General features: G+C 33.4%; 1 long non-coding RNA gene across 1 annotated transcript; it reads right to left on the minus strand.

Moving 5' to 3' along the window:
* Positions 1-7,821: 7,821 nt before the first annotated feature.
* On the minus strand, positions 7,822-18,322 carry LOC129533047 (uncharacterized). Its single transcript, XR_008679060.2, has 4 exons — positions 18,192-18,322; positions 10,090-10,192; positions 9,548-9,724; positions 7,822-8,272 (listed from the first exon to the last, which is right to left on the minus strand). It is a non-coding gene; the product is annotated as an uncharacterized lncRNA (long non-coding RNA).
* Between the last annotated feature and the right edge of the window lie 812 nt (positions 18,323-19,134).

The following is a 19,134-nucleotide window of genomic DNA, read 5'->3' on the forward strand; positions in this document are numbered from 1 at the left end:
TAGATTTAATGCAGTGCAATTCCAGTTATGTCTAAAGCTCTTGTCATATTCGGCATAACATGTGATTTTTTTTCTCTCTCTTTTTTTTTTATTCCCCAGAAAAGATCAAAAGCACAACAAGTGTATTCAAAGAAGAGCTTTTTGAATGCTTCACCTTAAAACCTCGCTACTCCCATAGTGGATAATCTCCAATTTCACTCCACCGCCATGGTAGCAAAAATTGAGTCTTTTTACATTCTTCAAAGGAATTCTAACAGCCCTCTTTTTAACTTTGATTCTTTATGTTCATACTTGGTTTTATAGTCAAGGAAGAGCAGCAGTCCTCTTATAGTCTGGCTAAATCCTATAATAAAGATTATAATATCATTTAATAAGCTTAATATTATATTTTGATAAAATAGATAACACTTTTTCTCTAGTGGAAATACCTATGTTTTACACATATTAGAATAAAAATATGATATACTCAATATAATCCATCTATACAATTTTTATACATTAAATATTGAATAGATTAAATGCAAGGAAATTATTGTAAGTCATAGATTTGTGCAATCACCACTACAACTTGGATAAGCATATCATATTCAGGCGAAAGACTGGGTTTGCCTGCTGTGTGTTATCATGCAATCTACGCTTTGACACCTCCAACGCTCTTGTATCAGTCAATTTTCCGTAGTGCTAGGTAGAGGTGATGCTAATCTAAATTAATGCTATAAAGAAATAAGCTCTGTATAAACATTCCTGAAAATAGTGACTACATGGTCACTATTTGCTTCATTTTGGTCATCTACCCCACTAAATTGAATAATTAAGAAACTAAAATAGATTTAGTGTTAGACCTCAGTTATCTACCTTTTTACAAGTATATGACTTGAATAAAATTTTCCTTTTTTAAAATCTTGTATTTTCAATTGTTCAGCATTGTATCAACAATAAAAATTAAAATAATACTTTTTGAGTTTTTACTGTGCACCAAGGACTGTTACAAATAGATTAAATATACAATGAATCACAACACATTAGGTATACAACCTTCATGTCTTTGGCAATGTATTACTTCTTTAAATACAGTCATAAAAATGCATAACTCTTTGCAGACAAACATATTTCTGTGCATCTGCCTCTTAGGTTTATAATGAAAGGCTTTGAAATCAGTAAATCCGAGTTAAAATTTTGAAGTTCCAATTTGCTACCCATATTTTCCTGAGCATGCTACTTAAACTGAGTCTGTATCTTTATTTATAAAATGTATATGTGAAAGTATGTCTGACACTTATCCTACAGATTAGTTACAGAATTCAACCTATGAACGTATATAATGTCTTTGATACATAGCTTGCCACACCATAATCAATAAATAATTGGAAGCTACTAAAACTTGTTTTCATTCATTGTTTCATTTGTTTATACACAACTTTAAAGTGCTGTAGTTTTCACTTTTTAGGATGTTGCTTCTCTGCCAATCTGACATTTTTTTGAAATTTATATATAATTTTTTGAAATACTCATAATTTAAGAGGGAAAATTACACACATTTTCACAATGATTATTTGATGTCCTTGTTTAAATAAGCTGTTTGTTGCCACCAATAGGAATCATATTTACTGCTATAGAATAAGAATCATATCTTCTATCCTTTTTCCTATTCCTGTTCTTATACCCTATTCCTATGCATGCAATAAGAATCATATCTTCTGCTTTCTATATCACTCGCATTTTATAACTTATTTCTTAGTATATTCTTCTAGTACTTATTTTTTCTCTGATCAATCTGTTTGATGCTATTCCACGTTAGTTAACTATACAGTCATACGGGCAACTAGCCACCTTATTTCTTCCTACCTATTGTAACTAATAAGCATTTAATTAATTTTGACTGTTTTGAAGGAAGTGTCATTGTATGCCAGCAAAGATCTGGAATCTAAATCAAAGTTTTGAACATTCTATTTGAAATTAAAACATTAAGAATGGTTTTGACATAAGTGTTATAGATCAGCAAAAGGTCACATGAGTTTGTAGGACTCTCCCAAGAATGTCAAAGGTTTGGCAACTTACTTTGAATTTCACAATATTTTCAAATATGCAATGTATTTAGGTACTGCTACATATTTTTATTTACTTATTTTAAAATTATAAAGCTAATTATTTTAATAGAGTCCAAATGTTTTGAGTGAGGTTATTACTTCTGTATATTTTGAGACCAGAAATAAAATAATTTGTTGTCTCACTAATAAAGGAGAGGTGGAGGCATAGTGAAAACACAGCCTTAAAATATTGCAGGAAAAGTTCTGCTGGAATTTATTAAAACTAGATTGTAGATTGGGGGCTATATTTTGTGCAGACGTAGCAATCAATGATGCTTAAACTTGAGAATTAGATATACCTGTGGGAAAAAAAAATCAACTCTTAACTGATGCTATTTCTTCAACTTTACCATGGAAAAATAATTTCTACATTTTGCTCATAGTCAAAATTCATGAGATAATATACAAAAAACATACATAAAAGCAATAAATAGAATATATTTTTGTTCTTCAAATTTGAAAAGTTTCCAGCTGCAACTATATAGAGATTAGCTTAACATTTTAGTGAGTTCATTAGTATTATGTAATAAACATTTTATTTTTATTTCTTTTGTCTGACGTGCTATGCTTGCCAGGGAATATTAAGCTACTTCTTATTACTTTATATTTCATAGATATCTTCCTTTTTCACAATTTGAATGTTTTTAATTCTATGCCAAAAATAAAGCAAATACTTAATAGTCCCCCTAACATCTTTGCCTTTATGGTTATATTTGATGGACTTTTAGCCCTAAATCAATTGAATGCTAATTCAAATTGATAAGTGTGCTTATAAAATTTTTAGAGATCTTTAATATCCTCAAAGTTCATGGTTAGAAATCTTATGAGATTTCTCACATGGAATAATTAGAATATTATTGTCCATTTAAATATGCTTTATTCAAATTATGTTCGGTAAGAAAACATTCAATAAGTCTCTACTACATACCCAAAATCTTCCTTATAAGAGGAATATAAAGTTAAGCCAAACAATGTCCCTGTAAAGTATGATTATATTTTGACTACAGAGAAAGGGAAGTACCAAAAATACTTATAACACAAGGAAGAATGAAATAAGAATTATTGTCGAATTCTAAAAAAAAAAAAAAAATACAGTGAGAATACAGAAAAAAAAAATAGTTGTGTTTATTTGCCCAAGAAAAATGGCACTTCAGTTGGACCTAAAGAATGAGAAAGACTTCAAGAGCAACAATAACAACAAAATAGTAAAGAAGAAAACTCCCAGGGTAGATGGGTAAAGAAATCACATTATGCCGAGAGCTTACTAACTCCTATGGTACAGGAGCTGTTCCTACCTATTAGAGTTAAATTGTAAAAAGAGTTTACTTATGTGTTACAGACTAGACTATAGACTAGACAGAAAAATCAATGTTGTTTGCGTAGAAAGAGGTTACTGTTGGTGTTACGCTTTATGAAGTCAAATGGAGCAAGATTGAATAAGAAGCATAAGTGTGTAAGGAGACGTGTGAATAGTGTAGGTGTGAAGAAGCAAAGAAAGAAAGAAGGAACAGTGAAAGTGCTTTTAATAAGCAATAGTGAGTTCTTTAGGAAAATAATGAATTAGAAATATGGAAGAAAAATGCATGCTGTTATACTCTGAGAAATAGAGTAACTAGGAGCAATCAGGTTATATAATATAGAAGTGGTTTTACAATTTTTTTTTTAGTTTTGTTTTCCTTTAAAGCTAACTTGAATTTGCCACTGATTAAAAATACCTGCTCTACACATAGCAGTCATTTCAATGTTCCCACCTGAGATGACAATCTTTAGAAACATATATTTCATCTTCAGGACTTATATTGTAGTGCCTTGTAATTTTGCCCATCTGTTTCCATGGCATACAGCCTACTCAAGGATTGGTAGGACCCTTGGCAGCACTGGCAGCAGCCTGAGGAGCTAGGTAATATGAAGTTTAAGCAAGGCATCTTGCAGAATTTTCCTTACAACATCTGTGAAGTTGGAAGAGCACAGGGAAGTCTATCTTTTCTGACAGCTTTGCCACATTGACTCCACATGTCTCTGTACATTTTGCGACACCTGTTCATGCTGGTGTGCCAAAAGATAGGATTTTTTTAAAAAAAGCTAACTCTTCCAAATTTACGGTCTGTCTACAAATGCATATATACTAATCAGTGGCAGAGTCACTTGGGAAATCAAGCAGTTCACATAGATTTTATCATTTCTGTTTCTTGTATCTTATATGTTACATTGTGTGTGAAAAACTTTCCCTTATATGTATTTTACTATGTGTCTTATATATATCTTATATATCAACCATGACATAAGACATAAGGGAAAGGACAAAAACACTGAAATGCAGATATATTTTCAATTAGCAGAAGGTATTCTCATAGTAAATTAATGAGAATGAATAAGTGAAAATGAGTTGAATATTTTAATTATGAAACGAAAGTAGATTAAGTAACTGCAAATACAGATTTTTAAAAATTTTGATTAATTGCATTAATGTTTATTAGTGTGAAGATTTTATTTATTACATAAGTTTAATTTGGTTACATATTAACAATAATAGAAGAATAATATCTGTCCCCATGGAGAAGAAAACCAACAAACACGTACACACACACACACACACACACACACACGTAATTCTTGAAGAAGTGTCATATTTTCAGAATTGGAAAAAAAACACTAACAAAATCAAATCAACAGTCTTAATATAAACTCTAAGGCAAGAAAAATAAGAAAAATTATTTTGAGCCTTTTAATATTAGTATATTTAATATTTTAGTTCTAAAATCCCATTTTATAATTCAGGAAATTGAGGTACAGATAAGTATAAGTAAGTGTCAATAACACTTTCAGGAGACAAGTACTTAGTGCAAGAGAGAAGGAAGTTGTAGCTTCTTTCTCAAAAGTGAAGCAGCACTTCTCTTTTCCCTTTTAACTTGATATTACATCATTCATAGATGCTGGGAGACTCACACAAAAATAAGTTTTCTCAAAAAAGAATTTAATTATCACACATTACCTATACATAATAACCTAACAGCATAATTTCTACTTAACTGTAATACTGAGATCAGAAACTCAAAAAAATTTAAAAATTCTTTTCAATATTATAAACAATTTCATTTAATTATTCATTAGGCAATTAAAAACAGTATCACATTTTTGGAAAAATAAATAGTTACACAATTAGAAAAAATTTCAGGTGATCAACTGTGTTTAAGCATATAGCAAATCTTAATATATTGGCTTTATTTTTTCATGTTTAAAACATGTTTTAAATATAGATTTAACTTAGAATCCATTATATTTTATTTGTTTTAGAATATTAAAATATCACAATTATTATTTGTTTCTGTATTTTCCATATTTTGGGGTTACATCTCACTTATTTTGTATTTTATATGTTTTTTTCAAAAACATTTTCTCATCATTGATTGCTTTAATTTTATCACTGAAAAGTATGCAAATGTGTTGGAAAGTTTAACCTAAAAGTATCTTACTCCTAAGACATTATTTAGCTGCATGATCTATTAGAGCAACATTATGAATAATTAGGCAAATAATTAATTGTATGATTTTTTTCTAGTGTAAACAATACTTTATTTGCTGAAACCTGTTAAAGAAAACAAATATACCATACTTTTGGGAAGAATGTTCACAAAATAATATTTCAAAATGCTAACGAGCTGAGTATTAATTATAGATGTCAGGGGATTGTTAATATCATGGAGTGAACTGATAAGACCAAGGACAACCTCCAGCTTTCTTTGCAGATCAAAATATTAATGGGACTTTATTGTCAACTTGTATTTCTTTTTCCGAAGAATTCTTTAAAATTTTGTCACTATGTAGGTGATAAATTTGCACTTAAGAAGACCATTAATGGGAGAAATTTATCCAATGTCACTATGTATTAGTCCCTTTTCATCTTGCTAATAAAGACATACTTGAGACTGGGTAATTGATAAAGGAAAGAGGTGTCATGGACTTACAGTTACACATGGCTGGGGAGGCCTCGCAATCATGGCAGAAGATGAAGGAAGGGCAAAGGGACATCTTACATGGTGGCAGGCAAGAGAGCATATGCAGGAGAAGTCTGCTTTATAAAACCATCAGATCTCATGAGACTTACTCACTACCATAAGAACAGTATGGAGGGAGCTGCCCCCATGGTTCAACTATCTCTACCTGGCCTTGCCCTTGTCCCATGGGGGTTATTACAATTCAAGGTGAGATTTGGGTGGGGACACAGTCAAATCATATCTCACCAATTGTAGTGCAACTTTTGATATGGTTTAGGTGATTGTCCCCTCCAAGTATTATGTTGAAATGTAATCTCCAGTGTTGAAGAGGGGCCTGGTGTGAGGTATTGGATTATGAGGACAGATCCCTCACGCATAGCTTAGTGCCATCCCCTTGGTGATGAGTGAGTTCTTGCTCTGAGTTCACAGGAGACCTGGTTGTTTAAATGAATATGGCCTCTTCCTCCTCTGTCTCATGCTCCTGCTCTTGCCATGTGATATGCCTGCTCCCCGTGATATGCCTGCTCCCCATTTGCCTTCTGCCTTGAGTAAAAGCTTCCTGAAGCCCTCACCAGAAGCCACGCAGAAGCCACCACTGTGTTTCCTGTGCAGCAGCAGAACTGGGAATCTATTAAACCTTTTTACTTCATAAATTATCCAGTCTCAGTTCTTCCTTTATATCAATGCAAAAAAATTACTAACACAATTTTCAATTCCTGTTAAAACCCAGAGTTAAATTTATCTTCCATTCTGTTATTACTTACATTTTTGAATGCTTACCAAATTTTTCATTCTGTGGTAGGGCCTATGAATTCAATGAAGAGTACAATGAAATTTCTATACTTAAGGAGTTTCTGTACTGGTAGTTACCTTAATGAATAATTATCATAATAAAAAATGTTGGAATTTTCCTCCACAAAATCATGATTTTATAAAGGTTTAAATTAGGTAAAATATTAGATGACATTGGTGTTTTGGGATGATAGCATTAGTGAGAGTGTGGGCAATAGTTTTTGTTTTTTTGAGACATGGTCTCACTCCGTCACTCAAAGGATCCTTTTGCCTGAGCCTCTGAAGTGGCTTGGACTACAGGCCTGCACCATCATGCCTGGTTAATTTTCTTAATTTTTAATAGAGCTGAAGTCTTGCTATGCTGCCCAAGCTGGCCTCAAACTTGTGACCTCAAGCAATCTTCCTGCTTTAGACTCCCAAAGTGCTGGGATTACAGACGTGAACCACTATTCCTAGCCTGTGGACAAGGATTAAAGGAGTGATTCATTGGTAGGAAAAATTGGAGTCTTTTTTAATAAATAGTGACAATTTTGAATTTTTTATACATGAGGGGTTTTAAGTCGCTTTTAGGGATATAAAAATTTCATTGAAATCTCCTATTTTGGGGGAGAGATATTTAGGATATTTAAGTGAAAAATGTGAGTGAAGCAAATAGATATTTGTCTAAAATATAAGTTTTAATATTGCAAAAAGAAAAAACAAACATATATATATATATATATATATATATATATATAATATAGGCTGATATTCTTCTTTAGTAGGTTATAAACGGAGGTCCAGGCAAGTGAAGAGAAATGATTTGAATCTGGGTAGAATGATTACTTCTCACAAGCCACCCTAGTGACTCTATCTAGTCAGACATACATAATCTGTAATCGTGGAAGAAAGGCAACCAACCACAACATTTCTCAAGATAAAATACAGTGAAGAACTCTAAAGGAGGTAGATTATTAATATGCTTACTTGAAGCTTCAATTAAAATAAAAGAATACTAATTATGAAGTGACTCTAGCACTGAGTTCAACACGAAGTTATAAGAACAATAATATCACAGTTGTAATTTGACAATGGATTATAGTCAATTACAAAGGAATATAAATTTGTGAGGACTTTAGATGTAGAAATAAACATAGACAAACCAAATACAAACAAATACAGACAATTTTTCCAGAGCTTGCTATATCAACGGAGTTACCCACCATCACTTACATTTGGCAGAAATTCAAGACAAGCAGGGGAGTAGAAAAGATTTCCAGTGAAACAAAGGGAAGGCTTTAGGTAGGCTCTGAATGGAGGGTGTTCACTTGGCGAAGATGGAAGTGGACTAGCAAGAAATGAAGCTCCCCACATTACTGATTTGGAGAACATATTTGGCTTTCTCTGGTTGGTCCTGAGCTAGATGAGAGGTAGAGAGGAAGTGACAAAAATTATAAAAGTTGGCAGTTGTTGACCAACTCCTGACTGTTCTGGCCCAATTGCAGCAGATGTGGCTTGGGTTTCCATTTTCATATGTAGCCTAACTATTGTCCATTTATATATTCAGTCCTCCATAAGGAAATGTTACAAAAAATATAAGTAGATAACAATTTCATTCTCTTTCTGATCTCACTCATTATTTTTTAGCCTATTGGATATCCACCTCTTCTTAGATCCAAACATCTATCTTCCTTCCTTCCTTCCTTCCTTCCTTCCTGCTTTCCTTCCTTCCTTCCCTTCCTCCCTCCCTCTCTCTTTCTTTCTTTCCTTCTTTCTTCTCTTTCTCTTCTTTCTTTCTCATCTTTCTTTCCTTCTCTTTCTTTACTTCCTTCCTTTCTTTCTTTCTCTTCTTTCCTTCTTTCCTTCTTTTTCTTTCCCTTCCTTCCCTCCTTCCTTCCCCACTTCCTTCCTTCCCTCCTTCCTTCCTTCCTTCCTTCCCTCCTTCCTTCCTTCCTTCCTTCCTTCCTTCCTTCCTTCCTTCCTTCCTTCCTTCCTTTCTCTTTCTCTCTTTCCTTTCTCTCTCTCTCTCTCTCTCTTCAAGACAGTTTTATTCTGTCAGCCAGGCTGGAGTGCAGTGGCACAATCTCAGCTCACTGCAACCTCCACCTCCCAGGTTCAAGCAATTCTCATTCTCTTTCTGATCTCACTCATTATTTTTTAGCCCATTGGATATCTACCTCTTCTTAAATCCAAACATCTTCCTTCCCTTCCTTCCCTTCCTTCCTTCCTTCTCATGCTTGAACCTGGGAGGCGGAGGTTGCAGTGAGCCGAGATCGAGTGTCATGAGTAGCTAGGAGTACAAGCATGTGCCACCATGCCAGGCTAATTTTTGTATTTTTAGTAGAGACAGGGTTTCACCATGATGTTGGCCAGGTGGTCTCAAATTCCTGGCCTCAAGTGATCTACACACATTGGCCTCCCAAAGTGCTCAGTTTACGGGTGTGAGCCACCACACCTGGCCAGATCCAAATATTTTTCTATTGTCAGAAATTAAGACTGAGACAAAAAGCTTAAAAAATATTAAAAAAATATTTTCTTTCTTCCCCCTTATATTTTATGTTGAGCAATTTGCTCCTTACAAAACACTTCCATTATTAATTCGCTCTTGCTTTTGTCCAAACTTACGTTACCAAATCTGTTACCATGGAAAAACTCATTGACAATTTAAGAAAAAAATAAACAGACAGAACTTACTTGTCATTTATTTTCGCTTTCCAATTAAATCAGATGCTTTTCAGAATTTTTGTTTCATTTTCTCACTAAGCTTTTTATTTTTTCTTCCAGTTTACTCATATTCTTTTACAAATATGTTTAGCCAAAATATGATCTTCTCCTTTAATCCATAGGGAATACAGATTCTCTGACACATAGCTAGACGCAAGATGATGGATTTTATAAGCAACTTAAAGTATACAGGATATGTTTCCTTTTCATATGAAGTGACAGATAACAACCTCAGTTGAACATCAAATGTTTCTTCTTTCTCCCTTTTTTTTAAAATATACTTCTTCTTTTTTTTTTTTTTTTTTTCCAGACAGAGTCTCGCTCTGTGGCCCAGGCTGGAGTGCAGTGGTGCGATCTCGGCTCACTGCAAGCTCTGCCTCCCGGGCTCATGCCATTCTCCTGCCTCAGCCTCCAGAGTAGCTGGGACTACAGGCGCCCGCCACCATGCCCGGGTAATTTTTTTTATTTTTTTATTTTTTATTTTTTTGTTTTTAGTAGAGATGGGGTCTCACCATGTTAGCCAATACGGTCTCGATTTCCTGACTTTGTGATCCGCCCGCCTTGCACTGGGATTGGGATTACAGGTGTGAGCCACTGGACCCGGCCAACATACTTCTTTAAAGAAAAGAGATATAATTTATTTTGATTCAGTAATATATACTATATGTACACAGGCAATAATTCTTTAATAAATATCATATTAATAAATCCCCACACCTTATCACTATTCAATTTAACTTTATACTTTATTTTATATGTTCAAAATATGCTTTAATTAAAACTAAACATAAAGTTTAAATTATAACCCATTTTTGAAATGCTTTCAGGCCATGTGTGAGAGCATATCATTAGGATATCAGTTAACTGATCTTATATGCACCAAATTTAAACTATCATGTAGATTATTATTCTTAACAATGTTTTTGTGTTACATTATTTACAAATTTCATTCAAAAGCACTGTTTTCATCTTATCTAAATAACCTCATCATTAGTCTCCTTCTCTGCTTATATGCCATAACCTTAGTAAGCAATGATACAAAACAGTTGTGATTAGTGTACTATGAATAAAATATTTAGGCATGCATCAGCCTTGCTTCAAGAGAAACAAAATCCTTTTCATGAAATATAAATGATTTTGATTTATAACCAAATGCCTGCTCAATGATACCTTCAGCTTAAAACATTCTAAGTTTAATTTATTTCTTCTGAACCATCTCCTCACTGACAAGCATACACAACAAAGTACTCAAACCTCCTAATGGTCTGGTCATAAGACATTTAAGGTAAATTTCTTAGTCTTCTCTTAAAAATCACTTTACAAATCTGGGTAATATCTGGACAAGCACCGACTCATATCACATTTCTGACTTATCTGTCTTTGTGTATTAAAAGCTATTTTCAGTAAGGCATCCACCAATTAGAAGCACATTTGGTCTCCAGGTGGAAAACAGAGTGCAAATTTGATCCTTGCTCAATGTCTCACTCCAGATCCACATATGAAAAGTGCTGGCAACTAATGAGGACTTAATATTTCACATTCACTAAGGTTGGGACTAGGGAATCAGCATCTTAACTGCCTAATCAAAACCTCTTTAGTTAGGCAAAAAGCACCCTCCGTTTCAGATGTAGGCACTGAGTGTTAAATCCTCCATTTTAAAGTGATGTTTGATATGCAAGGGGCCTTGAAGAACTATGGGATTCTCAGAGGCAGTAGTCAGCTCATGATGTTAATAATTCACATAATTCATCATGATGTGTATTAGGGTTCTTCAGAGAATAGAATCAATAGAATATATACAGACATAGAAGAGGAGATTATTATGGGAATTGGCTCATGTGACAATGGAAACCAAAACGTCCCACGATCTGCTGTCTGCCAGATGGAGAACCAAGAAAGCCAGTGGTTTAATTTAGTTTGAGACTGAAGGCCTGAGAACCAGGAGGGCCTCTAGTATAAGTTCTAGAGTCCAAAGGTCCAAGAGCCAGGAGCTCCGGACATCTGAGGACAGGAGAAGACGGATGTGTCAACTCAAGGAGAGGGAAACAGAATTTGCCCTTCTCCCACCTTTGTCTTCTATTTCAGACCTCAACAGACTCGATGAGGCCCACTCACATTAGTGAGGGGAATCTTCTTTACTCATTCTATTTCTTCAAATGCTCTTCTCTTCCAGAAACACTCCTGGAAATAATGTTTTACCAGCTGTCTGGGTATTTGACCAGTCAAGTTGAAACATAAAATTAACTATCACATGATGTCTCTTTGCTTAATATTTTTACAGTAATAAATCAGCTTTCAAATTTTTTTTATAAAAAGCAACATTGTGTAACATATTTATGTGCTTCCTCTGTTATTCACAAATTGAATCCCTCAAACAATATTTAGTGCTTTTGTGTCAAGGACTAAAGCAGATGCTGGGAAGAACAGAGAAATGGTTAAGATTAATTGCTAAGGCAAATCCTGTTTTAACTAAGAGAAATTAAAAGACACCAACAATATTTTTATACAGCTTAGTACTTTTTCTAGTCATCAGACTCTAGAAATATAGAATGGCAGTAATCATGCTTAACTGTGTTTTTGTCTGACAAACACAAATATAGACTATTCTCTAGAAAAAAAATGCAATGTTGGTTTTCTAGAGATTCAGTAAAATAAAATGAAGAGAGAAAATAAAAAATAAGTTATGTTTAAATACAGTATCGAGGTTTGAGGGTCAAATTGTAAAAAGAAGTTTTACTAATTTTAGTTTTTTAAGTTTTAATAATATTTCTATACCTTAAATCCTAAACTATTATTTAATATATATTATAAAACAAATTAAGTCAAATTACTAATGCATTTAACCATTTACTATAGTTTAATCAATTTCTTTGTTTTGCATATGTATTATTGTAAGCTCCAATGCAAAGTGCTAAATAAATAGTCTTCAAGGTGTCATTTTCCATGGAGATAAACATATTACATATATATTATATATGTGTGTATATATATATACACATATATAACAATCATGTATATATGTATACGTATAATTATGTATATATGTATATATGTATAATTATGTATATATAATTATGTCTGTATTATGTATAAATATGTGTGTGTGTATATATGTACATATATATATAATTATTGACATTTAGTAAGTATTTGTAAAGGTATACCTGAAGGACAGAAGATTATTTAAAAAGCTGTAAAATAGGACGGGCGCGGTGGCTCACGCCTTTAATCCCAGCACTTCGGGAGGCCAAGGTGGGCAGATCACGAGGTCAGGAGATCGAGACCATCCTGGCTAACACGGTGAAACCCCGTCTCTACTAAAAAATACAAAAAATTAGCCGGCGGGGTGGGGGGTGCCTGCAGTCCCACCTACTCAGGAGGCTGAGGCAGGAGAATGGCGTGAACCTGGGAGGTGGAGCTTGCAGTGAGCTGAGATCCTGCCACTGCCCTCCAGCCTGGGCGACAGAGCGAGACTCCATCTCAAGAAAAAAAAAAAAAAAAAAAAAAAAAGTTGTAAAATAGAGTATGCTATTAAGAATACGCTATTGTCATAATATACTATTTAGAAAATACTCTTTGGAACATTCCAAATGTATTCCTGCAAGCTTTTCTTACAAAAAAAAATTAGTATTCTGAAAACCCTAATAGTGTGAGTTAAAAGAATAAACGTTTACCTTATTATATTTTCATAACTAGTGAGGAAATGCTAGATTGAGCCTTGGGGAACTAAATATATTACAGGCATGAAAAATGTTTCATTTCTGATGCTGCTTTCAAATGACAGCATAATATGTTATGGATCATTTGATTTTTTGGTATGAAAACGCTGTTCAGCACCCAAAAAGGCATATGCTGCTAACGGCATGTGTCGCAATCCTTTTTATGACAGCTGGCAACAGGAAAATGCCAGTCAAAACACAAAATGTCAAGCAGAAATTGTCCCAATAAAAAGTATTAGTTTTTAAAAATCATTCATAAATAAGCTCCATTAAATTGCTTTCATTGATTCCAAGCATCATTAATCAAAAGCAGCCTCAAATATCCTAACAGTTATAACCTAAAAAGATAGAAGGAGCTAAGAAAAAATTACTACAGTTTCTTCTTAATTCCTACAAGGTTAGGTTTGCTCTTTGTTATCATACTCCGGAACTCCACCTATTATAGCCCTATTTTAAAGATGCCAAGTTGAGACTTCAACCTTGGCCTTTCTGAGAACTTTTAGCAAACACAAATGAAGAATATTAGCAGCTATACATATTATCTGATGTTTTTAACATTAAAAAAACAGCTTTAATCTTATTTTTTCAGCCTCTCTATATCAACAGTTTTTAAGTAAATTTTATTTACTTACTTATTTTTGCTGAGTTGTTTGGCTTTATTGAACCAAGTTTTATTTTTTCCTTCACAAAATGTTCAACATTAATATGAAGATTCATGGCTGTTTGGGGACTTTATAATTTATTAGAGCCAAGGCAGAAGAGAATTCCACCTGGTAAATGAGATTATTTCCACTTTTACTTCTACTTCAGCACTTTTTTTCTAACTCATTTAATTAAAAAGAACAGGAGAGTTAGAAAGGGAAACACAAAAGTGAATCAAGAAATAATACTACAATATTAACCAAGAACGTATATGTCCCTATCATCTTTATCTTCTTTACTAAGGGGAAATATTTCTTTGGAGGTTTTGAATGCTTTTGCAGACAGCTAAATGAAAGGTGTGAGATCTGATGACCTCATTCTTCCTGGTGGCTGTGAATTTATTACAGAGCTTGTTTATTTGAATTGGTTAACTATAGATTGGTATTCTCTCTCTCTCTAGATAGATAGATATATATATATGAAAAATATGTATAAAGTATCTTTCTATATATGATCTGTATCTATATATATCTATATATATACACACATGTATATGACAATTTCAATGAAATATCAGAAGTAGAAAAGGCTGATGTAGATAGCATCAAACTAAGTTTTCATAAAACATACTTATGATTTATTATACAGTATATATAAAACAAATAATAATATTTAGACATAAAAAGAATAGTGGAAAAATGAAAAAGCAGCAGAAAATAACTGAATAAAAATGTGGTGACAGCCTTTGGATATGAATATTTGACCATGCTGGTGTTACTTGGCGGAGACGTTGCAACTTTCACACCCTGATACTTTCCTTGAGTGATGTAGCTCTCAATGAAGCACATGTAGCCTCTTGAGGCCTAGACTCTGACCTGGCATGCAACTTCTTCTGCCATATTTTAACAGCCAAAGCAACTCACAGGGACAGTTGGATTCAAGTGATGGGAAAAGAGACTTTGCCTTTTAAGTTAGAAAAAAATGCTGTCACATTTTAAGAATGTGAAATACTTCTAAAACATGGTTTCTCTTTCAGCTACATAGCATTTGTGAATATTTCATAGATTAATTGAAGTGATTTTTCAGATTATAAAAGTAAATGTCATGAAACATCAAATAAAATATATTATTTTATTATGAATGTATGACAGAGATAAACAAATATGAGTTCAACATTTATTTGAAACATCAATTCTAAATGCTTATTTTAGTAGAGTGCAATAAAATGCATAACAAATGGAGCATTATTTTATTTATCTAAATAGCATCATAAATGAACATGACACTACAATGATCAGTGTTAGACAAATAGCAATTTCTGTTCACAGAAATTATGGATATATATAAATATCCTTGCTTGTGGAGAAGCAGGCACAAGTTTTAAGGGAGGCATATGTGTCTGCATTTTTAGAAAACTTCAAAAGTGGACAAAGTTGGAAATATTATGAATAATAATGAATATATTGTGAGTTGATATAGGTGGCCCACTTGTTTATATATTTTCTAAAATTGTATTATGAAAAATAGAAATTTACAGGAAATAAGAAGGTATAAAATAATAACTGCAGTATACCATTCACTGAAGATTCGCCAATTGGTAACATTTGCCACTTTGCTTTACCTCTTCCAGCCCTCTTCTCTCTCTTCTCTCCCACCTCTCCCTTTCCCACTTCTTCCCCGCCCCATGTTTTTTGATTTTGCCTTTAGCATCTAACTCAAAAACAAAAACAAAAAAAAAGGCTATTTGCCACATGACTACAATAGCATGATCACATATAGGGAAGTTGATTACTATTGATATAGAATTATCTAATATATAGTATATTTTCAAAATGTCCAAGTTGTCCCCCAAATTTTTGTTATAGCTGCTTTTCCACTAACCTAGGCTATCACAGATTGCATTTTGTTGTCATTTAGTATCAGTTTTCCCAAATCTGGAAGAGCGCCTACAGTTTTTTGGGTCATTTATGATATTGATATTATTGAGGAGTTCAGGCCAGTGGCTTGTGGAATTTCCAGCAATCCAGATGTACTTCACTGTTGTGGTTAAATAAAGTCAGTTAAATATTTCTGGTAAAAATACTACAAAAGGGTATTGTATTTGGTCAGGTGTGTTACTCATTATATTATACTAGAAACATAGAAGGTCATTTTTTTCCCGTATTGGTGATGCTTATTTTTATCGCTTACTCAAGGAGGCACTGTCTATAATCTCTCTACTCTAAGAGAAACATTTATTTCCTTTTGTGAATGATAAATACACTATGGAAAGGTACTTTGAGGCAATAAGTATATTGAATCCCCAGACCTTTGCACATATTAACTCCACTTCCAATACATATCTGAAACTTTTCATATAGTAAGGGCAGTAAAAAAAATTTTTGAAGTTTAACTTACTTTTTCTTCTCAAGAAAAGCATGACTTCTTTCTTCCTATTTTTGTTAATTGCTATGAAATTTTTGATTCTGTTTCAGTATAATTTATTGTCATGATTACACATTTGGATGCCCAATTTGTACAGAATTTGGCCAGGGTCCCTGTCCCACAGGGCATTGTGTCTTTTTGACATATCTTCAGTAGTACTGAGGCACTTCCTCTTTCTGGTTTAACAAAATTTTTGTGGCCACCTTTGTTACTCCACTATTTCAGATTCAGCCATTTCTTCACGAGTCCTTTTAGAAGGAAATAGGAGCAGTTGGGTGCCCCTGGTCCCCAGACTTTCAAAGCTATTATATATAACATGGATATGCAAACACACACACACACACACACAGACATGCACATACACACAATTGCACCTCTATTGATATTCAGACAGGCCATATGGTGTCAACATACCTGGTAGCCTGCATGGGAAATTCTTCCATGCGTACATCTATTTTTCTTTTAAGATGTAGTCTCGCCCTATAGCCCAGGCCGGAATGCAATGGTGTGATCTCGGCTCACTGCAACCTCCACCTCCTGAGTTCCATTGATTCCCCTGCCTCAGCCTACTGAGTAGCTGTGATTACAGGTGTGCGCCACCACATCCAGCTAATTTTTTGTATCTTTAGTATACATGGGGTTTCACCATGCTGGCCAAGCTGGCCTCAAACTCCTGACCTCGTGATCCGCCTGCCTTGGCCTCCTAAAGTGCTGGGATTATAGGCATGAGCCACCGTGCCTAGCTGTGTATGTCTTTTTAATATGCTTTTTATGTTTCTATTATCTTTGGAGGTAGCAAGAAAAAATAAGATGTATAGCCACATCATAGAATAAACTCACTGTGGCATTACATTCAATTGAACAAATTTAACAACTATTTTTTAACAAAATAATAGCACATATGGAGAAATCTCAGTTTACCCCAAAGGAAGAGTATGCTTCTAACTTTCATACTTGATTTAATGCATGTTGCTAATAATATATCAATGAAAGAAGCACACATTCTTTCATTAATCTGTCATGGATGTGAAGTAAAAATATATAATATTTATATACTACCTTTTCACTTTTAAAAATGTTTTAATTTGAAACAATGTAACACTTAGAGAAAAAGTTAAAAAATATATATACTAACAGATTTTTTTCCTGAATGTATTGAGAGTTGCTGACATGTCCCAATATTTTAAATATTCAAGTGCATTTCCTTCAAGAAAGCATATTATCTCATATAACTACAGTATACTCATCAATGTCAAGAAATTAACATTGATTCATTACTTAAATCTGCATTTCAGATTTTTTTCAAGTTTAGTCAGTTGTCTTAACAATGTTCTCTATAGGAGATACACACTATTCAGAATCTATGTTGCATTTACTTTCTTTGTTTCTCTGTGATAGTTGCTTCTTGACTTTTATGATGTGGACAATTTTAAATAATATAGGTCAATTGTTGGGAAGAATGACATTCAATTTGGGTCTGTCTAGTGTTTCCTCATATTAGCAAAAATGTCAGAAGTAATACTGTGTTCTTCTCATTGCGTTCCAACAGCTGGCCTACAATTTCAATATGTCCTAGTATTGACGATCTTGACTTTGATCCTTGATTTAGGCAGGGTCTTCCAAAAACCTTTGCCACTATAAAGTTACTCTTTTTTTGTATTTTGCAATTGAAACATAATTTATACAAAGGTACTTTGAGACTCCACAGATGACCTCCTCGACAATATCCCCACTTCATACAAATGACCATCTCCTCCCATATGGGCTCTGGCACACTGTTCCTGTCCCAGAGTCACCCACCCCCGGTCACATTCTCACACTCTTCTTACCTGCCGGGGCCTTGATTTTAGGGTTTTGTTGTTGTTTAAGGCTCTCTCCAGATAATCACTTAGATGTGTGCCTCTCTCTCTTTTTAATCTATTCTCATTAAGATTCATGTTCATATCTGTTTTATGATTCTTCAAATTCCTTCTCTCTGGGGTACAGCACATAATAAAATACAATAATGTATAAAGATTTGACCACAGTTTAGTAAGTAAAAGGAAAGAATCAATAATCAGCCATTATTTATTGGATATATTCTTTGTGCCAAATCTTGGTTGAATGTATCAAAAATAATAAGACATTGACTTTCTCTCTAAGGAGTCAAAGTAGGTACCATAGAAACTGATAAGGTGAACTTAATAAGGCGGATGAAAAAATGTCAGTAAATAGAGGATGTTATGAAAGATAAGAAAGGGTAGATTTAGCTCAAATTTAAATCCAAAGTAGGCTTTCAGCTGAAATATCTGAGACACATCTTGAATTTCTAATATTTTATATTACATTTCTATTGTTTTGTATACCATTGAGACTTACTATCATTACACTTACTCATTTCTATTTGACCAGTATTTTATCACTGAAGCTAGTTCATGTGTCCCATCTTAAGATACAATGCTTTCTTAGATTCACAGTGCTGAGATGTCTCAGAAGTTATTTACTATACATCTTATCAATATAAAAACAATAAGGAACACACTTATTAAACAAAATACACTTTTAAAATGACTGTGACCCACCTTTTTTATACTGCTGGTGGTAAAAATCCTCATATTTTGTGAAGAAAAACTCACAATAAACTACGTAAGTGTTCTCAAGTATCTCTATTCATACAGATGTAAATATATCACAGAATATGTAATGATTTTATGAAATAACTTTTGAGCTTGATGAGGCAAAATTCTGGCACTATCCAAAATCCAGATTTTTACCTACATAAAAAATATTGAA

Source organism: Gorilla gorilla, chromosome 3 (genome assembly GCF_029281585.2).
Source record: "Gorilla gorilla gorilla isolate KB3781 chromosome 3, NHGRI_mGorGor1-v2.1_pri, whole genome shotgun sequence".
Classification (NCBI taxonomy): Eukaryota; Metazoa; Chordata; class Mammalia; order Primates; family Hominidae; genus Gorilla; species Gorilla gorilla.